General features: G+C 37.5%; 1 long non-coding RNA gene across 1 annotated transcript in view; it reads right to left on the bottom strand.

Annotated features, from left to right (window-relative positions):
* Positions 1-1,110: 1,110 nt before the first annotated feature.
* The window catches only part of LOC112064562 (uncharacterized), a 94,446-nt gene continuing 71,222 nt past the window's right edge, over positions 1,111-24,334 (bottom strand). The window contains exons 2-4 of the long non-coding RNA XR_002891530.2: positions 15,672-15,778; positions 3,348-3,445; positions 1,111-1,186 (exon numbers count right to left, since the gene is read on the bottom strand). This is a non-coding gene — a long non-coding RNA (uncharacterized lncRNA). The remainder of the gene's footprint in view (positions 1,187-3,347; positions 3,446-15,671; positions 15,779-24,334) is intronic.

The following is a 24,334-nucleotide window of genomic DNA, read 5'->3' as shown; positions in this document are numbered from 1 at the left end:
GAAATGTTTTGAAATTGAATTGAGTGGGAAAATAAGCAAGAGTTCTGCTCCTCTTGGAGCCATTTGGTCACTAAAAAGTGACCAAACTTCAGAATAATTAGCTTTGGTGATGGTTTTAAGTTCAATGTAAGCCCAGAATATTGCGTCCTTTTGCCCTAAGACTGGCCAGATAAGACTAGAGGAGCTGAAACTTCGGCCAGTCCCCTAATTGCCAGCAATCTTGTCTTTTAACTTTAGTATTCAGAATAAGTACAATTGTTTTCTATACATGTATTACTATTTAAAAAAATACCTAAATAGACATTTCTCCCAAGAAGATATACAGATTGCCAACAAACACATGAAAGAATGTTCAGCATCTGGAGAACAGTATGGAGGTTCTGTAAAAAACTAAAAATAGAACTACCATATGACCCAGCAATCCCACTACTGGGCATATACCCTGAGAAAACCATAATTCAAAAAGAGTCATGTACCACAATGTTCATTGCAGCTCTGTTTACAATAGCCAGGACATGGAAGCAATCTGTCCATCAACAGACGAATGGATAAAGAAGATGTGATACACACACACACACAAACACACACACACAATGGAATACTATGCAGCCATAATAAATGAATGAAATAATGACATTTGCAGCAACATGGATGACCCAGAGATTATCATACTAAGTGAAATAAGTCAAAAAGAGAAAGACACATATCATATGATATCACTTATATGTGGAATATAAAATATGATGCAAATGAACTTACTTATGAAACAGAAACAGACTCACGGACATAGAGAACAGACTTGTGGTTGCCAAGGCGGAGGGGTCTGGGCGGGGGATGGATTAGGAGTTTGGGATTAGCAGATGCAAACTATTATATATAAAATGAATAAATGACAAAGTCCTACTGTATAGCACAAGGAATAATAAACCATAATGGAAAAGAATATGAAAAAGAATATATATATATATACATATATATGTATAAAACTGCACCACTTTGCTGTACATCAGAAACTAACACAATACTATAAATCAACTATACTTCAATTTAAAAATTTTTTCTAAAAAGTGAGAAATTGAGAAACCCATAGCATTTACCTACCTCAAGATATTGACATCCTAAATTCTAATTTTCTTACTTCTTTAACTTCCTCATCATGCTGTCTTCTGTCGCCACAAGACACACTCTATCAGAAATAAAACAGAAAAACAACTGCTTAAGTATTCATTATGTACTAGAAATTGTGTCTAATGAAATTGTATTAAATTCCTTTGCAAATAAAAACAATATTTACCAGGGACCTGACCAAAGTATTTTAAGGAGAATTTAAAAATTACAAATACAATATCAAAATAGACATAAAATGTTTATATAAATACTATATCATTCTAAGCATTCATAACAATCCCCTCTTTATAGAGTATTCATACGAAACACAAATATATAACAATAATAACAGTAATAAATAACTCAATACAAGAATAAAGAAATGGAGAATGGTGGAATACAGTAAGACAATAACAGGTAAACATTTTCAGTCAATTTAATTATCAACTTTTTTCATCCACCAAATTACATCTGTGTATTTCGGCCTGTAAAAAGTAAGACGGTCTGAAGTCTAGAATAAAGGAAATCAGATGTTAGTTTGGAAAAGGTATAAGTAAACTAAATTATTTAGCAGAGGCTGAGAGAAAAAAAATAAGATTTAATCAATGATGTGAAGAGAGAATCTGCTTAGATCAATAGCATATGATATTCAGGGCCAGCTCCTAGACAAAACCATGAGGAGACCAAATTTTCCATTGCTTTTCTCCTGGCCCTTGGTGACTGGTGACTGTCCAGGGACTTGACGCTATGCTTCTCACTGGACATCTATGTGGTGATCAGAACACTTTGGTAGCATGTGACAGAAAACCAACTCACATAACCTTAAGAATAGTTATTTAAGGGGAAGAGGACTCAAAGAATAAATATAATAGAGTTAGTTTTAACATGGCTGCTTTCAAGAGCTTACATGTATTTTTATTCCTTTTTACTTTGCCCCCATCTCAGCTCTGCTTTACCCTCAGCTGACTTTATTTTCACATAGGCTCTTCAGTCATGAGGACAAGATGGCTTCCAGAAGCACTAGGCTTTTGTTGTAACCTCTCAACTGTAGCATAGAGACTCCTCATTTAACGCTACTGGCTGGTTATGAATCACACACTCATGGCTCAACCAATCACTGTGGCCATGGATGTCATGATTTTATTCAGCAAACCCATGTCAAGATTTCCCCTAGAACTGGAGGATGTGAACCTCAACTAAATGATGTAAGAATAAGGGAGAGTTGAGTTTTCTTCTGAAAATCAGGGTGAGTTTTGTCTAAAAAAGAGAGTGGGAATGATAGCTAGACCAAAACAAGTGTCCACTGAAGCCTATAACTCTGGAGAGTGATCCATGGTTCAACCATTCCTTACCTCCCACTTCTTAACAGAAGAATATCTTTATATTTCATTCTTCATGATGCTCCTAAGTGAATTAACTTTCCCAAGTATAAACTTACCATCATAGCTTCAATATCATAGCCTGGGAAATTCAGAAATGATGGCAGGGAGTCCTTTCATCTCTATTTGAAAATCCCCAGTGATGCTGATCATTACTACTGTTTAGTATATGTAGTTAAAATGTACTTTCTTATCTTGAGCTGGTATCTACCCCTCTATGGGTTACCTATTTTTTCTAATTTTTCCATCTAGAGCTATCCAAATTATGTCCATTTTGTGTTCTACATAGTAGCTCTTCATATGTCTAAAGGCAGGTTTATTCAACTGCTGTGCATATACATGCTTTCCAGAAATTTGACAGCCAATGATTTCTTTATTTATGTTTATTTTGCCTCCAATTATTATACTACTCTTTTTCTCCTGAACGTCATTTTGGCTGAACCTTAGATTGGAAGATTTTTATTGTTGCTGTTGTTTATTTTGTTTGTTTGCTTCACTTACATAGTCTCTGAAAGTCAAGGAAGTAAAAGTTTAACCGGCGTGAAGCAACAAATTATCTCTTTACATCACTACCCACACCTAGCGGTTTGTTATGTTAGATAGCGATAGAAATATACAATTTCAGCTGTGGAACAAAAATATTCTGTATTCCTGTATATTTTTCTCTCTCGTTTAATCTATCAGTTTGTTTTACTCCAAAATAAACAAACAAGCAATTTGAGTCTTATAGAGAGTGTATATTTTATAATCTCAGAGTCCACAAAAAACGTACTTATTGCAGCAAATGGTTAGATTCCTGCTTGTGTGTCATGGGAACTGAATTTCTGCCCTAATGTTTTGGCACATCTTCAGTATACTTACCTCTGTAGGAGTGGTGTGTATCCACAATTATGTTCTTTGAAAAGAATCTTTGTACTGGAAAATCCCATTGAGACGTAGCATCGCGTTTCCAAGGGTGTCTTGGGACAAGAAAGAATGGGGCAGTAATATACAACCACTTGGTTACATCATTCATACCAGAGAAATTATCATCCAACTGCTGACGGGGAACACTTGTACTTCTCTATTATCAAAGATTTTGCAAAACTGCTCAGCCCCCTCTATTCATTTCACTCCAGCTGTTCTAACACAAGGAATGAAACAGATTGTTTCATTCTATAAGTTTATGTTAAAAAGGACAATACCATCATTTGGGGGGCTTTTGAAGGGTTTTTTTTTGCTCAATTTGGACTGTGTGTGGAGCAAGCTCACTGCCTTATAACAAAGGCATAAAACTCAGTGGTGACAGGCAAGTCAAAGGCTAAAGAATTCCTTTAAAGGAAGAAGCCTTAAATGATCAGCCATAAACAACAAGCGACATCAGAAAGGAAGCAGGGAAAAGGTAAAGGAGACCGTGAGAAGGAATGTGCACTGGCTCAACACTGCATCCTTTTATAATCCTTTGGGAAAACTCACTCGTAGGGCTCCAACGGCTCTTTCCTGAATTTGTCCTACATCAAAGAGCCACAAGCTCATTCCTGCTTGAGCTTGTTTTTAGTACCTTTTAAGGGTGAATAGATTTGAGGGGTTTTGACACCAAAATATTAAAATTGTTTTAATCAATTATGTGGTACTTTCTTGTCATGTGATCTTGAAGCATAAACCTTGCCCTCTCCTTGGGAAGCTTCCATTTCTTCATACGATATTCCTCCCTTATCTCACTTTCTGTATACACTGCAAATATTCACCGGCCTTTCTTATTCTCCTTCATTCTTTTCACTTCTTACTCCCATTCTTCTTGAATGTCAAATACATGAATATACACTTCCACTCCTTTTTTCCACACCAATGGCAGACATTGCAAATTAGTCATGGAGATTTTATGGTATAGGAATTATTTTCAATATGTATTCCAGGAAGTTACCACTAAAAGAACAGAATTGAAAAGTGAGATAAAAAGGATTTTTGCATCCTTGGTCAGGAATGTGAAAACTTAAGAATCCAGAAAGCTCCCAAAATACTTCTCTGAATTTTGTGAAGAATGTATTTCTATACTTGGTCCAATAATGAGAGTAAAACTGATTGTCAAATCAAAATTATTATAGAAGGTAATAGTGTATCTTCAATTTGGTTCATCTTTTACTCCTCAAATATATAGATTTAGTACTTGAGGATTCCCATTGATTTTTGAAAGTGGTAATTTTCATACAAATAAAAAAATAAACTACTGTAAATTATAGAAAGCGATATAGTCTCTGCCCCCTTTTCCTCTGCTCGCATCCTCAAGACCTGTACTGGTGCTAGCAGGGGGATTTGGTTTCACCTGTGAGAGAAGGGAGACAGTGTTAGAAGCTGTTACTTCCATATGGAAAGTTCTCGTTGGGGTGGCTTGTCTATTGGACCACATCTCATCTCGCTTTCCCCTCTTACAATACTAATGGGGTCTGGGGTCTTCTTCCTTCTAATTAATAACAAACAAAAGGAATCCTTGAGGCTCACACATAGTCAAGTTTGGTTCACAGCAAATAGACTACATATAGCATTGGTTTCCATCTGAAATTACTAATAAGGGTATATGTTTCTAGCACATTTTCTTTCCTACATATACTCCTACAATTCACGCAGTGGAGATAAATGGCTATAGGCAAGGATTTAGTCATCCTGATCTTGGCCACACAGTCACAACAAATAAGACAATGTTTGTCACATTAAGGTGAGTGCACACAAGGTACGTGTGGGAGGACATAAGGAGAAGGATTTGAATGTCTTGATCCTGGCCATAAAGTAAGATAAATATCAGGCAGTAAATTAGGCAGTTCATTATTCAGAGAGGACATTCAGTCCAAAAATAGATACCAAGAGAAGGCTCTTGATCTTCGGACTTGGGTTTCATGATTATAAATACAGTATTGTGTGGATACCCTCTCTGTGATAGGTTAAATTCCCGGCCTAAAGAATCTGAGAGCTCAGGCTGAGGTGCCTGGCTCTTATTTCTAGATCAAACTGACATTTCTTCTGTTGTTTTCCCTCCAACAAAACCACCTTCTTCATATTTCTGCTCTTGTTGCACATACACACACACACACGAAAACATCATTTAACAGAAACAAAAATTAATCTAAAACCTACCCGAGGTTTCTTCACATGATTATGAGTCATATCTGGCTCCAATTCCTGGTGTTTCCTGAATTCTTCTTCACTGAATTGCTATTTAAAGCTCTACCTTTAAACCTGCCTTGGGTTTCTCAAAGCCCTTTCCCCTTAATACCCTCCCACCTTTCCAAAGCACCTACAAGCATAGGGCTAATTTTGCATTGTTTTGTTTTGTTTTGCTTCTGGAACTGTGGGTTTGTGAGTTATGGGGAAAGGGGTAACGTGTCAGCCAAATACATTTAAGTTGCTTTTGAGACATTCCTCTCCTTACAGGCCATGGTGATCACACCACCACTAGACGAAGCTGCCCTGGATTCTCAAGGAACCTGGTGAGAAAGCATCACAATGGGAGAAAACTTATTTTGCACTATTACTAGGTAGAGGATCCAGCATATTCACACATATATTAACCATTGAAAACAGCAGCCTTTACATGTCTACCTGGATCACTGCTGCTTGAAGATACAGCGAGCAGACCTATCTTTCCTTTCCCACTGCAAACTCTAACTCCTTTTCACCTTAGTCTGAGCTAGGAACTTCCACAGTGAAGTGAACAGGGCAGACCAATGGGTTGTGTGAAGAAAATATTAGCCATTCTAGTGGCGTGCTTTTAGACTTTAAATTCTATTGTCTGTGTCTTATTAATTGTATACTTATCAAAGTTATAAAAATAAACACCCAAACAAATATACATTGTGAGAGTAAAACCCCAATTTTTTATGGCTTCAAAATAGTGGGAAGTCTCTGTTCCTGAACCACTTTCTGATGACACGTATTCAGGGAATGTTCTTGGGGGAGTGGCAGCCTCTCCTCCACTTTATTGAGACACCCGTGCAGGCTTTCTATAGGGCCGGGTGACTTCTGAGGGAGTTTTTCACCTGATCTTTGTGGTATCACCATTTCTTCTGTCTTTTTGTGGCCTCTCCCTTTCTTCTGCCATCCCTCCTCCAATGTATCTTTGCTCACGGAGCAGAGCAGAACAAAAAGTATTACCCTCTCTCCTGAGAGACGTCTTGTGACTGAACAGATATTGTGTTCCCTCTCCCTCTCCTGCTCATATTAAGAGAAGTTGACTGTTCGGAGGTATGTTCCGGATCCATGATGCTAATAGGAAAGAAACACATCCTGTCAAGGACCTATTCTTGGGCATGTGGGATAAGTCTCCAATGTTACAGAACAGGGAAATCCTTGGATTCTGAAGTAAAGCATTTGCCAGTTCTAACCTGAATGAGCTGGATTTTAAACTTAATGCTTGTATTACGTGGCACAGTCCTTTCCCCTTCCCTATTTCTGTTTCCACACCATGAAACGTCAGAACCAGGAATCACGAGATCTGCTTTATATTTGAATTCTCTACTCAGTGTGCCCAGTACCTTACCTTTAGTAGCCTTTCAATGAATATTTGTGGATTTGGCAGGATTTACTTTAAGATAGTACTTTACACAAATCTAAGGCATTGGTTCTCCAACCTTAGCATGAGTCAGAATCAACTGGAAAGCTTTTTAAAACACAGATAACTGGACCTCAACCCAAGAGATTCTGATTCAGTAGGTCTGGGGAGAGACCCTAGAATCTGTATCTTTTCTTTCAAATTCCCAGGTGGTGCCAATTCTACTGATTAGGGACCACACTTTAAGAACCACTGATCAAAGAAGTGTGCTATCTATTCTCCATAAGGATAGAAAAAAGGAAAGATCTAGGAACAGAAAGATCAGATTAATTTTTAAATGTTTATTTCCCTCTAATAATAAGACGATGTTATATTTCTAATTACGGAGAACAAACTATATAAAAACTAAAAGAAAAAGTGAATAAATTTAGAATTACTTAAATTATGTTTTCTCTGTTATATGACAGAAATAAGGATAATTAAAGATTTGGCTTAACAGTCACAATAATATAGGTGATGCATATAAAGTATATAATTTAAAAATTATTTTCAAAGAGAAAATCTTATTTCTTTTGGACAGCAGCCTTTCAAGTTATATGTAATCATCCACATTTTACAAATGAAGAGAAAGTTCAGAGTTGTTGAGTAAGTTTGGCCCAAAGCCAAACAACTCCTAAGTAGTGAAGTTCACATTGGCACTGGAGAGAGCTGTTTTCATCCTATTTTCCATCTTCTATCCCACTTCTCCAAAGTCTGATATTTCTGTTTTGTGATGTCCCCAAGACTAACTAGAGTGTAAAACAGAATATTAAGCAGGCCATCATCAAAGGAGTAAAGTGTGAACTGGAATTAGAGTACCTGGGTTCCAGACTCTTCTTTTCACTAATTAACTGGGAAAGCATGGGCAAGTGTGTTAACCTCTATGTGTCTCAGATTCATCATGTATAAATGAAAATAATAAAATATGCTTTATCTTCTTCATAAGACTGTATGAAAATCAAATTTCATAATGTAGTTTTAATTTAATCTATTTATTCATACCACCCTTATTGCATAAAGGATCTAGAGAGGTTTTGCTATATAGAAAATAGCTTAGAAATGTATAAAGTATATTAGAAATTTAAGGTCTGATGATTAGGCAGAGTGAGATTATAACTTGTATTAATATAGTTTAGCTGTCTCTGAATGGAATACAAAGATAGATTAGATTAATCATTAATATTTAAGGCAGTTAGAGCATGTCATAAAATAAACAAAGAATATGGAAAGACCTAGTGAGGGTTATAATCTACTCGCTGGAACTATTAAGAGTAGGGAAAAAATGCTACAAGTTTCCATACTCTGAAAAAAGAACACAATTCTGGTACAAGGAAGGGAACATCAGTAGTGCAGCTGTTTCCCCAAAGGGGGGAAAATTTGAATCAACCTTTCTCCTACCGACTTCCCTGCTTTCTTCCCTTCAAACGCTTTCCAAAAAGTTTTGAAATATGTCTTCTGAAATTCATATTTGTTCAATATTCTCATATAATTTATTTTGCATCTACCAACATGATATTCTAAATGGAATTTTAATTTGAAGTATTTCTTTTAATGACCCTAACAACATTGACTTGCTAGTGAGTACTCTAATGTATTATTTCTAGAAGCCCAGCCCTTGTCTAGTTATGTTCACTTCCATTTAACTTAATTGAAACACAGAATATTGAATCCAAAAGCTACCTTAAAACAACATTGAGTCCCCAGCCCCTCATTTCACAGATGAGGAAGAAAGAAGCCTAGACTAGTGGTTAAAAGCACGTAGCTAGTTAATGACAAAGCTTCTACTAGAACCAAAGGATCCATCGTTCCCACAACAGCTTTCTCTTCACCATATCATGCTACACCTGCTGGAGTTTCCACTTTTACCTAGGAAGCTAAGGAGCAAATCATAGGCCCTCCCTGAGAGGCAGAAAGTCCAGAAAAAAAGTGCACAAAGTACAAAAAGTATTTAGATGGGGCCAGACAATATGCATTGGAACCTTGGAATCTAAGTTTTTACTTAGCACTGACATGAGTCATGTGGCTTTACTTCAATGAGCCTCAACTTATACTTTTATGAAATGGGGACCAAAAATATCCACATTAGAGGATTCATGGTGTGATAGAACATGGGCAACTTTGCTCAGAGTACATTAGGTAAATAATAAATATATATTCTCTCTGTTCCTCATTTCTCACACTGTTTCATCTTTCTGCAGGTAATACTTTCCGGTGATCATTATTTCTCTCCCTTGCATCTGTAGGATTAAATTCCTGGTTCTTCCCTTCTCCACTATGACTGTTCCTTTTTCACCTCCTATGTGGGTTCCCCTTCCCCTTCAGTCTTTACCCTTTCACCATGAGTAAGCCCAAGATTCCCTTCCCTTTTTCCCTCTGAATCTTCTTTTACAAACTTCTTTCAGGGCATTCACAATGAGTGGGAGTTGCTTATAGTGAAAAGGTGATGCCAGCAGTATCCCTCTTTCCCCTGTAGTTTGAGGACCCTTTCAACAGACTCTAAACATGCTCTTCGTAACCATTATCCAGGCATTTGGAAAACTGGTAATGACATATTCCCAACCTGGCTAATAAATGCCTCAATAGTGTGAATATTAAATTTCAGTTTTTATTCAATTCTTGCTTCATGCATAGTATTTTCAGTTTTAGGAAGTCTTCCTTATATACCTGTTGCCACGCAAGATGTGTGACACTTGTCTGAGTTCCACTTTGACCTTTCACCTGTGTTGAAATATAAAGTTTGAAAGAATAAGTAGAAATAAAGGATATTTGTAAGAAAGCCAGAGAATCATTCACTTGAAAATATCTCCATTATTTTGCAACTCTGAGAAGTCGCCAACATCGTTGCAAGATTTGGCTTGTGTACACCTGGAAAATATGAGGCTTTAATATTTCATGTTGACAGTCCAGCTTCACTTCCCCTGGGGGTTGGGGGGAGGCTAAACTACATGTGTTAAACCTCTTGCTAAACTATAACTCAGCCTATGCCACAGGGGCTTCTTGGTAGCCTCTTAGTCTTTCAATATTCACCCCCTTCCTTTTCAACCAATATGAATTTATTTAGCCATTCCTATATTGGAACAAAGTACCATTCAGGGTCAGCTTTAGCCCCAGGTACAGAAGGCAGATATTTATAAGGTATGATTTTTAAAAGTCCAAAAACATCCTACAGAAAATACTTTCTCTAATAGCCTTATTGAAATTCCCATATTAGTCACTTCCTTGGAATGAAGCAGTGAGAAAAAAATTATCTGTTAATATATACAAGCTATCTTAAAGTCATGGCACATAAAGCCCCTTTCACTTACTGATCAAACTACATAATTAGTCACTTAGAAGGACTGCAGAGAGGAAAACTATGATAGGAAAGTGGAGGAAAAACAAGGCTCAGGGCATATCCAAGCTTGGAAAAGCAACATGATCTGAACAGATGAAGGAAATGATAGAAAGGAGATATCACTAGAGACACCCCTCATGACCTTAAAATTATGGCTTGGGACCAACCCCAATGCTAGATATCCATACTTCCATCTGTCCATCCATTCATCCATGTGACAGGTGTTTAATGAGTAACTTTGTACAAGGCACTGTGATGCTACACTAAGGACACAATGATGAAAAGAACTCAAATCTTTATTCTTAAAGAGTTTACAAAGGAATAAAAGCATACAAATAAAATTTACAAGTCAGAGTCTTAGATGCTGTAATAGATATCAGCTCATGGTGCTAAGAAATGACATTTATTTATTACCTTGTGACAGACACGGTTCTATAGATGTATTATTCATTTAATTCTTCCAACAACGTTCTAAGACAGATACTATTATTGAGCCCATTTTACAAATGAGAAAATGGTGATAGACCTTAAGTAACTTGGCAAAGTCTTACAGATAAAAAGAAACAGGATTAGGATTTGAGCCTAGGTTACCTTGCTCCAAAACCCATCTTCTTAATGCTATGTTGCATAGCTCTCAAGAGTCCATAGGAGTTAGAGCCAAGCTAAAATAAAGTCCTGCAGAACTAAATATGAGAAATATTACACAGATTCTAATGATCATCGCTACTGGAATTTTCAGCTAGTCACGAAAGAAACATAGGGTTATTATAGCCATTGCTTCACTCTCTGGAGCCTCCGTATAATCAACATGACTGGCTGCAAGCTTTAACATCAAGCCTATTCATTGATGATCTGTATCCTCAAGGGTTAAAAAGGGTTAGTAGGACACCTCTGAATTATTATGATTTGGCCATTTTCCTTGTGAGTAGAGACAGGCTGGGGCATTTCTTGGGCTCACCAAGGAAACAGATGATGAAAAAAAGTATAGGGAGGCCAGTGAAGATTTGTGAGCAAGACAAATTTTGTCAGGGTACAGGGAGGAGACCTAGGAGACTGTAGCATCTAATTTGATACACTTATAAGCCACAAACATGTCTGAATGACCAAGAGCCAGCTACCGCCACAAAATAACCAGGATAGGTTTGGAGTCAGCAGGGAAGAGCTGGGAAGAAGGCCAGGCCGATAATGAAAGGGGGCATTAAGGTACACATTAAACTCTCCAAAGGGAAAAAAATAAGCAAAATTTCCAAGACACCCTTAACAAAAAGTTGAAGTATTAACATTTTTGCTAAAGCAGCAAAAATGGCAAATTTGATGGTTTCACTAAGTACATTATATTGCTTTTTTTTCTTGACGTGGGGAGGTGGGAAAGCTTCACTGAGTAATAGTAAGTGAGGATGTAAGAGACTTTTCCAAAGTGGTACATCAACCAATTACTTGAAGTTTGAAGGGAGCAGTTTATTTTTCTGGCATTAAGAACTCAGCATATTTGGGGCTGGCATCCAATGGCTGAGTCCGGTTCCCTGAGCGACGTGGGATTCCAGATGGGAGAGAAGCTGTCTTATTTCAAGGAGTAAAGCTGCCATCAGAACCCAGGGAGCTTGAGTGAAATTTCAGACATCTGATTTTGTCAGAGTTCGGATCCCTCTCCTTTGAAATGCCCTGCCTTAATAAGCACTTTAACCAATTGCCAGTCTTTCCGGCAAACATGTCTCCCTGTGATTGGGAAAATTAATGAACAGGCACTAGCTAATATAATTAAACCCAAACACTCCTGATTTCAGTATTAAGAAAAAGCCACTGCCCTGATTTTCTCTTGACAACACAAAAGTCTGGCCATCCCCGAACTGTTTAATTATTGAAACGAACGGTAACAGTACACTGGATAGGGGCAGAGGTCGCTGAACAGTACTGCAAGTCAGAAGGCATGCAGGGCTGACAGAGGGCCTGCCGACGCCTTGGGCTGCAGCTCCAGACCCACACACTTTTTCTCAGGCAGCCAGCATCTGATAGGTAGCTTGATAGCGGGACTAATTTGTTCGTATTCCAAAGGTCCAACGGTGCTTGCTTGTTTTAAGACAAGCCAAAATATGCTCTGGTGAGCACCACGACATTGCAATTCCCATGCCCTACAACATTCCTCTTTCCGATCCCAGGCTTTTTTTTTTTTTTTTTTTTTTTTTTTTTTTTGTCTCCCTACGTGCTGTCCAGGATGTAGACAAAATGAATTCCAAGTGACCTATGTAGGGGTGGTTTTTTAAGAAACAAACAGCAAATTAAGAAGGGGGGAGGAAATCCTGTTCTCACTTTTTTTTTGGAGGGGGTGTATATGTTTATTTTCTCAGAAACATTTTCTGGCAGTGACAACAGAACTCAGTTCTACGAAAGTATCTTTCCCTCCCCTACCCACCCCCTAAATTTCAAAATACTAAATATTAACCCTCTATTTTGCTTAACTTCTTCTCTGCCTCTCAGATCTAATAGAACCTATATCTTTCTTTAAACAGTGATGTCCAATGTTCTATGATTCTAGAATAATCCGATCTCCTAGGAAGGATTTATTTTTTCTCTAGTATGTCATTAATAATATTTAGGCTCTTACCAAAGATGATGGGGGGAATAAAGCCGGAAAATGTTACTAGATATATTAATACGAGATCAATCGGAGTAAAAGTGAGATTTTCAAATGTTATTTTTTAATATTCAATATTATTATTTAATAATCAAGAAAAATTATAAAAACAAGTACATTCAATGGTTTGATAAAAAGAAAATTTCTAAACATTTTGTGTGCTCTGAATTACGAAAATATATTTTTTTTAAGAAAAAATAACTCTCAGAAGTAATGGAGTCTTTGGTAGAATCAGACACAAACTTGTTCCCAATCTTCCGATTTAACACGGTTCTCTTGGATGCTGCCCCTACCCCACTCCACTAGTAACAATGGACCCGTTATTTCTCTTACCTTACTAAAACTTGCTCTAAGGCTATGTAATGATAAAACTTTAAAGGGGCTTGGTAATCTTTTAATAATAGAATTTGAATATGTGGCCTCCTTTTAAGACCAGCAAGGGTAATGGGAGGATTAGATATTGCCATATATGCATACAATTTTTATCCAAACTGAACACCTTTGAGAGTGAAAATGGAACAATTAATGATTGAACTGGGACAAGAGGCCTAAGCCAGAACTATTCCAGGTAAAAAGGGACACGTTATGTATTTATCTAAATATTTGAGAGTAAAGAAATTCATGTTTAGACATATGGTACTGTCCCCTTATTCCAAGACCCCCATTGGATGGCTGAAACCACTGATAGTACCAAATCTTATTTATACTATATTTTTTCCTATACATACATCCTTATGATAAAGTTAATTTATAAATTTGGCAGAGTAAGAGATTAACAATAACTAATAATAAAATAGAACAATTATAAAAATATACTGTAATAAAAGTTATGTGAATGTGGTCTCCGTCTCTCAAAATAGCTTATCGTATAAATTTAATGCCTTTTCCATTTTAACTAAGTACTTAGGCCACACTGTGGCCATAACTTTTGCAGTTTGGGGTGCAACAGCAAAACTAGTTCAAATTTATTTTTCTCTCTTCATAAGTTCGTGGATAGAAGATCTGTCCATTCCATAGATCTTAGCAACCTCAGCACACCATTCTTTTTCTTTCTTTGTTAGGTCAAGAACTTTCACCTTTTTGCTTTAAGGAAACACTTTACGGCTCCTCTTTGGCATATACTAGTTGCCAGCATCACTACTTTGCACTCTGAGACCAATATTGACTGAAATAAGGGTGACTTGAAAACAAACACTGTGATACCAAAAAGGCTGACCTGATAACGGAGACGGCTACTAAGTGACTAATGGGGAATATGCTGGACCAAAGGATGATTCACCTCCTGAGTGGACAGAGCAGGAGGGCTTCAGATTTCATCATGCTACTCAGAAAATCCCACAATTTAAAACTATGAATGGTTTATTTCTGGAATTTTCCATTTAATATTTTCAAACTGGGTAACTAAAATGACAGAAAGCAAAACCTTGCATAAGGAGGGACTACTATACATTAGATGACTGGATCTGCCATTTTCTTAGCCAGACTACTCCCTTTGCCTTTTTCACTTACAGCTCCCATCCCTTAAGCTGAACTCCTGGATCAACACTGCCAGATTCCTAGGTTCTCAGCTCAAGCTTTGCCATCACCAAATAGTCTCTAGTCTTCCCAGACAGACTTGCTGGGACCCAGTGAAATTTTAGTATCTGCAGGCCAGAGCGAGAGCTCTCTACCATCACTCAGCAGCCCCTCTGTCCTAGTCTAGCTGCCCAGGAGCCAAGAATCCCCATGTGAGAAAACTTCGTGGATTATGCTTTGTTTCATGGGTGAAACAATAAGGACATGTGAAAATGTAGTAAGAATCTATTATAAACTGACTTAGTAGTACAAGAATTTAGTATCATGGGAAAAAAAATCCTACACTCCACAATATTATAGCGCAAAAACTTGGCACTGCCATGACGAATTTGGTTGTAGCTGCCTCCAGATACAGCTATGACAGCGAAGGTTCCTAGCAGTCCCTTTGGATAAATTTTGTGAAAATGTAAAGAATGGCTAGCAGTGGGTTTCAAACTTTAGTATTTATTATAAGAACCACCTGGGGTCCTTATTTAAAATGGTTCCTGTGTTCCCTCCCCCTCAGCAGGTTTGATTAGATGCCTAAAAATCAACATCTTTAATAATCCCATCAGGTGGTTTAGATATAAGGGGTCCATGCAAACAAAAGCACTGGTAAAGGCTTCATCTTTCTCAGTCATTCTCTTACCAATACACAAGATGCCAGGAGCCTGTAAGTAGCCTCTTCTGGTTGCCTAGAAGGCCTCATATACTGGGAGGGATGTACAGACCTACCTAAGACTGGGAAAGACTCGCTCATTCCTATAAAAGTGGCATGGTGTGTGTCCTGAGAAAATAGACCAGTTTGGGCATAGACTTAAAATTAAGAACTAGCTCAGCCTCCAGAGAAATAATGTTAAGTATAGCCTAAACCCCATTCAGGAAGAAACTGGGATTCCCTTTATGATCTAGCCTTGGCAAAGAAAAGTTAAAATGTGGTTCAGCCACATCAACGATGTACAGGAACAGACTGCAGGGAATACAAATGGAAATTACTGTTAGGGAAACATCTGAATTTTTCAAATAAGGTGAGTTTTCCTTGTCGGTTGTCTAATTTAACATTCCAATAGGAGAAGAAATCCAGCGTCTGAAAACTGTACTTACTCCATTCTTTAAATAGCATCACAGCTTTTTTCATTTCTGTCCACACTGCATTTTGTTGTTTTTGTCTCGGAGACTTTAAGGCAGGGCCAGGACTTGCACTAGGAGGCCTGTGGATTACAGGAAATAATGACCTGTATATATTTAGTTGTTCAAAGGAAATTAGAGTAGCCTGATTTTCATTATTCCCCATTGCCCCATGTTCTCTGGTGTAATAACTTGCCCTATTCTCTAATTTACTTTTACATCATCCAAAATGTATACCATTTAGCCCAGATTCTCCCATGACCAATCAGGACCTGCTGCTAGCTAGGTTAATAAAACCTTCCGCGGAATGGGAAGCCTTCCTAATGCAGGCCAGCCAAAGACACCAAAGAGCTGATCTTTCTGGAGAGTATGTGAACTGGAGAAAGTAATTTACTAACTTCTCCCCTTAGGTAGCCAGTGACCACTGTATGCCCTGGCTATTGAATGTTACAGCTAACCTTTTCAGGACCGGTGTCATTTTAGATGAACCTTCTTCTGTAAAAGTGTGTAGGCAATTTCCTTACATTAAGTTTTTATTTGTTAGTCTATCAGTGTATTTACAGTGGCACTGCATCTCTGTCCTGACTTTTGTTCTTTTTCCCCAACTCTTACCACCAAGTTTGTATATTCTCTTCAATGTTAATATCCAAAATCTGAAATTCATCTGCTTGTATTTTTAATTTAGAGGAAGAAACTTTTCTGATTTGGAGTTTTTTTAAGAATTATGATTAGATATTTAAATTATGTTTTTATTGGGATTTTCTAGTCCCATAGCACCTATCATCTGTATTTGCTAGAATACTGGGGGGAGGGAGGGCCATGGTGGGAAATATTTTCTTATTGGAGAGGAATATCATAATATCTTCAGAACATTTACAATTTATCAGCTTTTCTTTTCATTATAACTCTCTATATAGTTTACAGACACTTCAAGATGAAAGTAACATTTGAAAGGTAGGTAAAATTGATTTTTGTAGATTCAGTGTTTTTTGGGGACGTTTAATGAAGTTTTGTGGATTCTCTCAATTCTGTTACAATAGTTTAACTTGTGTGCTCTTTAACTGCTAGGATTTGGCAGGGTAAAAATGAAGAGAAATAGTAAGTAGTTTTAATAATCAAACTTCTGAAAATCACTCCAACATGATCATATTTTAAGAGCTCAATAAATTTGGCCTTTATAAACTTTTCTTCATCCCTCCCAAAACATTTCTTTTCAGTCTGGGCAGTTGCCTCATTATTAAATAGGGTCTCTATTCCAAAACAAACTCAAGTCACTCGTATTCATTTTACTTTAATTTCCTTCAGTCTCATATATTGTAAGATTATTTGTTTTGTTTTGTCCCCTCTCTGCCCCTTCTGAAACAGCAGAAATCCACCTCATTTTCCTACTTATAATTTCTTAAAAAGAACATTTTTCCTTTTTTAATACTTTCTCAAAGTTGATACCTCAGAATGTTCCTCACTTCTTCCTAAAATCCTCCCAACTCTCCTAAAATATTAATCTCTGGTCCTGGTTCAAGACAATTTTTATAACACTTGCTACTTTATAGTAACTTTAATGACTGAACCATACTTTATTATCAGAGTTTAGGTAGTTTCTTTAACCAAATCACCTGCCATGATCTAAAATCTAATTTTAGGTAACATGGTGACTTGACTGGGTCTGTATTCAGAGGTTGCAGAAATTCTTTCTGGATACTCTGGCTCACTAAACCTCCAAGGACTTTTGAGCTTCAGGCAAATTTGGGATATGAATAGTTTATACCTCCGTGTGTATTTAAATCAGCCAATGCTTGTCCTTTCCAGAGAGTTCACCAGGTAGGTGGCTGATGGTGGGGTCAGGGGTGAGGGAGGTGAATAGGGAATAATGTAGTGAAGCGGAGAAGAGAAATACTGATTGTTTTCTCTGCAGCAACAAAATGATTCAATTGCCAAATGTCAAGTGGAAAATATTTATTCTCATTGATTATATTCATTCCAAAATGATTCCATAGGGACTCATGAAAAAATCATGGCATGATAGATAATATATAGAATTATTTCTTTCAAGATAGAAATTTGTGTTTTTCCCTCCCCCTTTTTCCTGTAGGTTTATATACGGAATTTCAGTTCTGTTCCATTTAGCTTTATGTTTGTCCTTATGCCAGTACCAAATGGTCTTGATTAATGTAGCTTTGTAGTTTTTTTTTTTTCACATCTTTATTGGAGTATAATTGCTTTACAATGTTGTGTTAGTTTTTGCTGTACAACAAATTGGATCAGCTATTATGTATACATATATCCCCATATCCCCTCTCTCTTGAGCCTTCCTCCCACCCTCCCTATCCCACCCCTCTAGGTCATCACAAAGCATCGAGCTGATCTCCCTGTGCTATGCAGCAGCTTCCCATTAGCTAGCTATTTTTACATTTGGTAGTGTATATATGACAATTCTACCCTCTCACTTCGGCCCAGCTTCCCCTTCCCTCCCTGTATCCTCAAGTCTGTTCTCTACATCTGCATCTTTATTCCTGCCCTGCCACTAGCTTCATCAATATCATTTTTTTAGATTCCATATATATGTGTTAGCATACGGTATTTGTTTTTCTCTTTCTGACTTACTTCAGTCTGTATGACAGACTCTAGGTCCATCCACCTCATGTAGTAAGTTTTTAAAACAGGATGTGTGAGTCCTTCAACTTTGTTCTTCTTTTCCAAGATTGGTTTGACTATTCTGGGTCCCTTGAATGAATTTTAGCACCAGTTTGTAAAACAAACAAACAAACAAACAAACAAAACCAATTGGGATTCTGAGAAAGATTGTGTTGAATCTGTAGATCAATTTGGGGAGTATTGCCATCTTAACGATATGACATTTTCTGATCCATGAACATCAGATGTCTTCCCACTTATTTAAACCAGTCTTAATTTCTTTCAACAATATTTGTTTAGTTTTAAGAGTATAAATTTTGTACTTCATTTGCTAAATTTATTTCTAAGTATTTTATTTTTTCCTGGATTTTTTTCTTAATTTGGTTTTCAGATTGTTCATTGCTATTGTATAAAATACAACAGAATTTTGTATTTTGGTCTTGTACCCTGAACCCTAGCTTAACTCATTTATTTGCTCTAAATATTTCAGTGGATTCTTTAGGATTTTCTATATTGAAGATAATTACTTCTGCAAATACAGATAGTTTTAATTTTTCTTTTCCAATCAGGATGTCTTTTATTTCTTTTTCTTGCCTAATTACCCTTGCTAGAACTTCCAGTAAAATGTTAAATATAAGTGTCAAGAGTAACATCTTTGTCTTGTTCTTGATCTTAGGGAGAAAGCATTTAGTCTTTCACCCTTAAGTATGATGTAGCGAGGGGTTTTTCATCAATGTCCTTCATCAAGTTAGGGAAGATCCCTTGGATTTCTAATTTATTAAGTGCTTTTATCATGACAAAGTGTTGGACTTTGTCAAATGCTTTGTCTGCATCTGTTGAGATGATCATGTAGTTTTTGTCCTTTATTTGATTGGCATTGTGTATTCTATTAATGATTTTCAGATGTTAAGCCAACTTTGTATTCCTGGTATAAATCACACCTGTTCCTGGTGTATAATCCTTTTTATATGTTACTGAATATGGTTTGCTAGTATTTTATTGATGAGTTTTTCATCTATATTGTTCTGTAGTTTACTTGTGATGTCTTTGTCTAGTTTTGGTGTCAGAGTAATACTGGCCTCTTAGAATGAATTGGGAAGTGTTCTCTCCTATTCTAATTTATTGAAGAGTTCATGAAGACTTGGTACTAATTCTTATTAAATGTTTGGTAGAATTTATTAGTGAAGCCATCTGGGTTTGGGATTTTCTTTGTAGGAAGGCTTTAAATTATTGATTCAATCTCTTTACTTGTTATATGTTGCTCCTAACTGTATTTTTGCAGTTCTAAAATGGAGGCATTATTGTCCTATTTGCAAAACCCAAAATTCATTGAAAAATTGTCTTTGGTGGGTGTCATGTTGAGGGAGGATAAGGAGGAGAATTCCTCCAAATGAAGCAGCAAATAGGAAGAGAAGAGACTTCCCTGGGCTGAGGAGAGATGAGGAGTATCAGGCACTGTAGCATAGTACTGTGGATGGGTAACATGTTATGGAAGGGATGGGATGCAAGTAAAGACACTGGCCATGAAGTTTGGACTCCCAGAAACTCCAACTGCCTCTAGGGACCCTGGGAGCTGCAGAGACACTAGACCTGAAGATGCGTGTGTAGGCTGTTACACATGGAGCCTCAGCAGTACATACTGTATATAGCCTCAGCAACATATAATATAATGACTAATGGTTGGAGAAGTCCCCCCAAATTTTGGCTTTATCTAAAACCCATGGAAGAATAGGGGCTTTGTTGGATTTGAATTTATTTAAAGAAAATAAAAATAAGCATCTTAGTTTGTTGACTAAAATTTGTATCTGTTTCAGTGGGAAGCCGTTGGCATGCTTTATCTTCATAGTTCTCCACAACAGACCAGCCAGGTCTGACCAGTCCTTCAGCAAAGCTGAGTTATCTAGAAATTCTTCTAGGATTTCAATCCCCTTTGGTGTAACATAGAGATTATGTTCCCTAATTCTGGAGCCAGAGTGCCTGGGATTAATGCTTGATTCAGATACTTAGTTGTTGTAGGACCTCAGATAATTAGTCTGTCTGTACCTCAGTTTTTCAGTTTTTTAAATAGGGGTAATCTATAATACCTAATGTAGTATCAATACCTACCATGAAGAGTTATATGGCAATTAAGTATTATTTATTCCTTAGCTGCTATCACATTGGATATTATTCCAGAAATAACTAGTTGAAGAACTAAATTCTATGTCATGTGTGATTCTTACTGGAATTATTAAATACCCTCCTTCTTCATCACTTTGACTTCTGATATGGCACCATCCTTGCCATCACCAATTGTCAACGTATCAGTCATCTTTTATTTTTCCTTTTCCACATTTTTGAAAGATCTAGAGATTCTTCTTTTACATTACTTTCATGGTCCTTTCTTTTTCTCCATTTCCTCTTCTTTTTTCTCATTTTTTTTACTCAAACTGTTAAGAAACCCTCTTCAGGGTTGCCTTTTTTCCTGTGAGCACTTTCTGAGTGCCTATATTCATCAAGCTTGGTAGTGGTATTTTAAATCTATTATGTCAGAGCCCTGCAGGATAAGTATCACCATACTCATTTTAGAAATGAGGAAACTAGTGAAGAAAGGTTTGCAGACCTACTCCAGTTCACTCAGCTGATACATGGCATGTCTAGCACACAGATTTAGTCTTCTTCTGAGTCTTAAGTCCATGTTGCCTCTTATCCTACAAGCTATTGCCAGAGTAATTCAGCTATAGTGCAGCTTTGATTATAACACGCTCAACTCAATGAGTCCTTATTGTCCATAAAATAAAGCCTAAACCCTTAGCCTTAAAATGCAAAGCCTCCTATAATCAGGCCCAAATATACGTTTCCAGCCCCTCTACTCATTGATCCTTCTCACACCCACTACACTCCAATCAAAACCCAAGCATGTCACATACTTCCCTGCAAGGATGCCTTTGCCCATGCCTGTCCCTTCTGCTAGATCATTCTTCTACCCAGTATCACCTCCACTGTAAGTGCTTTAAATCTCTGATAATTGTAAAATCTCCCCTTCTGTACTCCCATAGTAGTTCGGATATAGCCACCTTATAACTCCCGTCATTCTGCTTAATGTGGGAAAAATACCAGAGCGTCTGGGTTGGTGAACACATAGAGGTGCTGGGAGGCTTGACACAGCCTTCTGCATTCCCCACAGAGGAGGCAGCCCTAACATGGAACAAAGGGGTATCTTGCTACTTTTCTGCACAATCATCTATCATTTCAATAAATCTGAATGACAGTGCCTGGCCTGAAGTTACCATCGGTGCAGTGCTTTGGGGCCCTAGTTCCATCTTGCCTATTTCATGGGCTTATATTAAGATGATGGGAGGCAAGAGCCTTAAAGAGACCACGGAAATTGCTATATTAAATGCCAACTGCATGGCCAAGTAACTAGAAAAACACTACAGATTTTTTTCAGGGTTTCAAGAGGTTATACAGCTCATGAATTTATTTGGACCCAAGACCCTTCAAAAAGTCTGCAAATATTGAGGCTGTAAGATGTGGCCAAGAGGTTCCAGGATTATGCTTCTGGAACCTGACAGTAGAACACCTTTCTCCTAACTCAGTCTTCTGGCTGGAGGCTGGGTGATGAACAATTCGGGATAAGACTTCCCTTCTCTGATGCCCTGTCTACATCATTCATCTGACTGCAGCAGCATTTGCAGGAGGGAGAGGAGGCGCTGTGAAGGTGGTGGTGATTAAAGTTACTACACAATACTTCCAAGTCATATTTTATCTCCAACCTTGACATCATTTTAATGTTTTATAGAGTGATTTCCTCACTTGCCCAAAGTTCATAATTGTCCAGATGCCTGACACATAATAGGCACTCAGCACATATATGTTTAATAAATGAGAGAATGAATGAATAGCTAGTAAAAACAACAATGCAAATGACAACACAAATTCTGAGTCCTAACCACACCTACTGAATCAGAATTTCCAGGGGAGAGGTCCAGTGATCTGTACATTTAACAAGCACACCCTGGATGAGTGTTATCATGCAAGTTTGGGGCATATCACCTTAGGACAGAAGTTTCCAAACTTAACTACTTATCATAATTACCTGGTGAGTTTTTAAGAATCATAGATTTCTGGGCCCTACTTTGGGCTTCCTGAATCAGGGTCTAAATATAGGAATCTATATTTCTAAAACAACTCCTCAGATGGTTCCAGCTGTATGAATCACTACAGCAGAATACGTTGTGCTGAATTAACTCAAACATGGAACTGAGCTCAGGCTTAATTAATAATGAGATCAGCTTTGCTCTCTAAAGAAAAAACTCTCTTTCTTGTTTGGGTGACACAGGTGTATGCATTTGTCAGAACTCATCAAATGGTACACTTAAGATGTGTGCAATTCACTGTATGTAAATTTTATCACAAAAATATGTGAAAAGATATACTAGATATAAATTCTAGTAATGCCATGTGTGCTGTAGTGTTTAAGGATGAAGTATACTGGTGGCTGGAATGTTCCTTGAAGTGCATCAAAAATCAAGGTGGATAGCTGAACAGATCAAGCAAACAAAGCATCATTATAGTATCTAGGTGGTGGGTGTTCACGCTATAGTCCTTTATACTTATCTCTATAAGTTTGAAAAATTTTATAGTTAAATGTTGAGGAGCCAAAAATAATAAAGAAAAATAAATAAATACCAGAGAGAGGTGGGATTGAAAGGATATCAGCGGAAGAGAGTTTGAGGGAAAAGCTGAGATTCGACTGAGAAGAAGACTTTCTGGATTCAGCTAAAGTAGACAAGTAAAGGAAAAACCAAGGATGATGAGGAAGACAATGGTAATAGAGAATAAAATTACATTGCACTGAGAAAGGAACCAACTTGTCTCATTTTCCCATTCATTTGAACATATGAATCACGAGGCGAAGCGAAGGACATCGACATCGCCAGGTAAGAATTTTGGTAGCATAAGGAGCTTGGCTTCCATATGAAATTACTGGATTGGTGTGTTTTATACATTATTTCTGGATATTAATTCAGAATATTTTGTGTGAGAGTGCCTATCCAGAATTGAAGATATTCCTAGGAATAAACAGGGAAGGAAGAGGCTAGCAGTAGCCATATTCCTTGTACTTAATTACTTGGACAGATTCATGTTGGAATATACTGATATGGATGTTACGTGGTCATCTGTGAACACATTCTATTTTCCATCTTGGCCTAAAAGTACTGGAGTATGGAGAATGTGTCTGATCCACAATAACTAGCTTAGCACCTTTTCTATATTGGTGCAGGGTTCAGGATTATTTGGCAGTTTATAGAGGATTTAGAGCCTGGTATTATAAGGACCCGCTAATGTTGGGTTAGGCAGGTGGAGGGGTGTTGAGTGTCACTCCAAAATCATAAAGGGAGGCTCAGCATGCCTTGCGCCAGAGTTGGGTGTGGCATTGTATGTTTATAAGACTTTATTTGGACAGCTTAAGGTAGGGTTTTTCAAACTTGCCACTATTTACATTCCGGGCCAGTTCATTCTTTGTCGTGTGGGCCAGTGCTCTGCTTTGTAGGATGTTTAACAGCATCTCTGGCCTCTACTCACCACATTCCAGTAGCATTCCTCCAGTTAGGACAACCAAAAATATCTCCAGATATTGCCAAATGTCCCCAGTGGGGCAAAATTATGCCCAGTTGAGAACAACTGGCTTAAGGCAATGAGCCGAGACAAGCATCTCGGGAGATGTGAATCCCAAAACTCATATAAACTACCTGGATGAAATGTCACTTTGAAGGAGCTTCCCAAAGAAGGAAAATTCAGGTATCAAAGAAACCACTTGGGAGTAAAGTTCAGAAGAGAATGGTAGGAAGTGAAGGCTAGAGCAATTCCTTCCCCCAGCTAGCTTACAGCTACTGTAGCCACAACAAGTCTGTTTCTATACGACTTAGGCGCTGGATGATTGTAGAAGGTCTGGCTGAGGTTAACACCTAGGAAAAAGAATTGTCCCTATGGAATACAGCCACACATATTTATGATGCATTCTT

The sequence above is a fragment of the Physeter macrocephalus genome, chromosome 2 (genome assembly GCF_002837175.3).
Source record: "Physeter macrocephalus isolate SW-GA chromosome 2, ASM283717v5, whole genome shotgun sequence".
Lineage (NCBI taxonomy): Eukaryota > Metazoa > Chordata > Mammalia > Artiodactyla > Physeteridae > Physeter > Physeter macrocephalus.
Note: the sequence above shows the minus strand (reverse complement) of the source record. Positions and strands in the feature narration are given on the sequence as shown.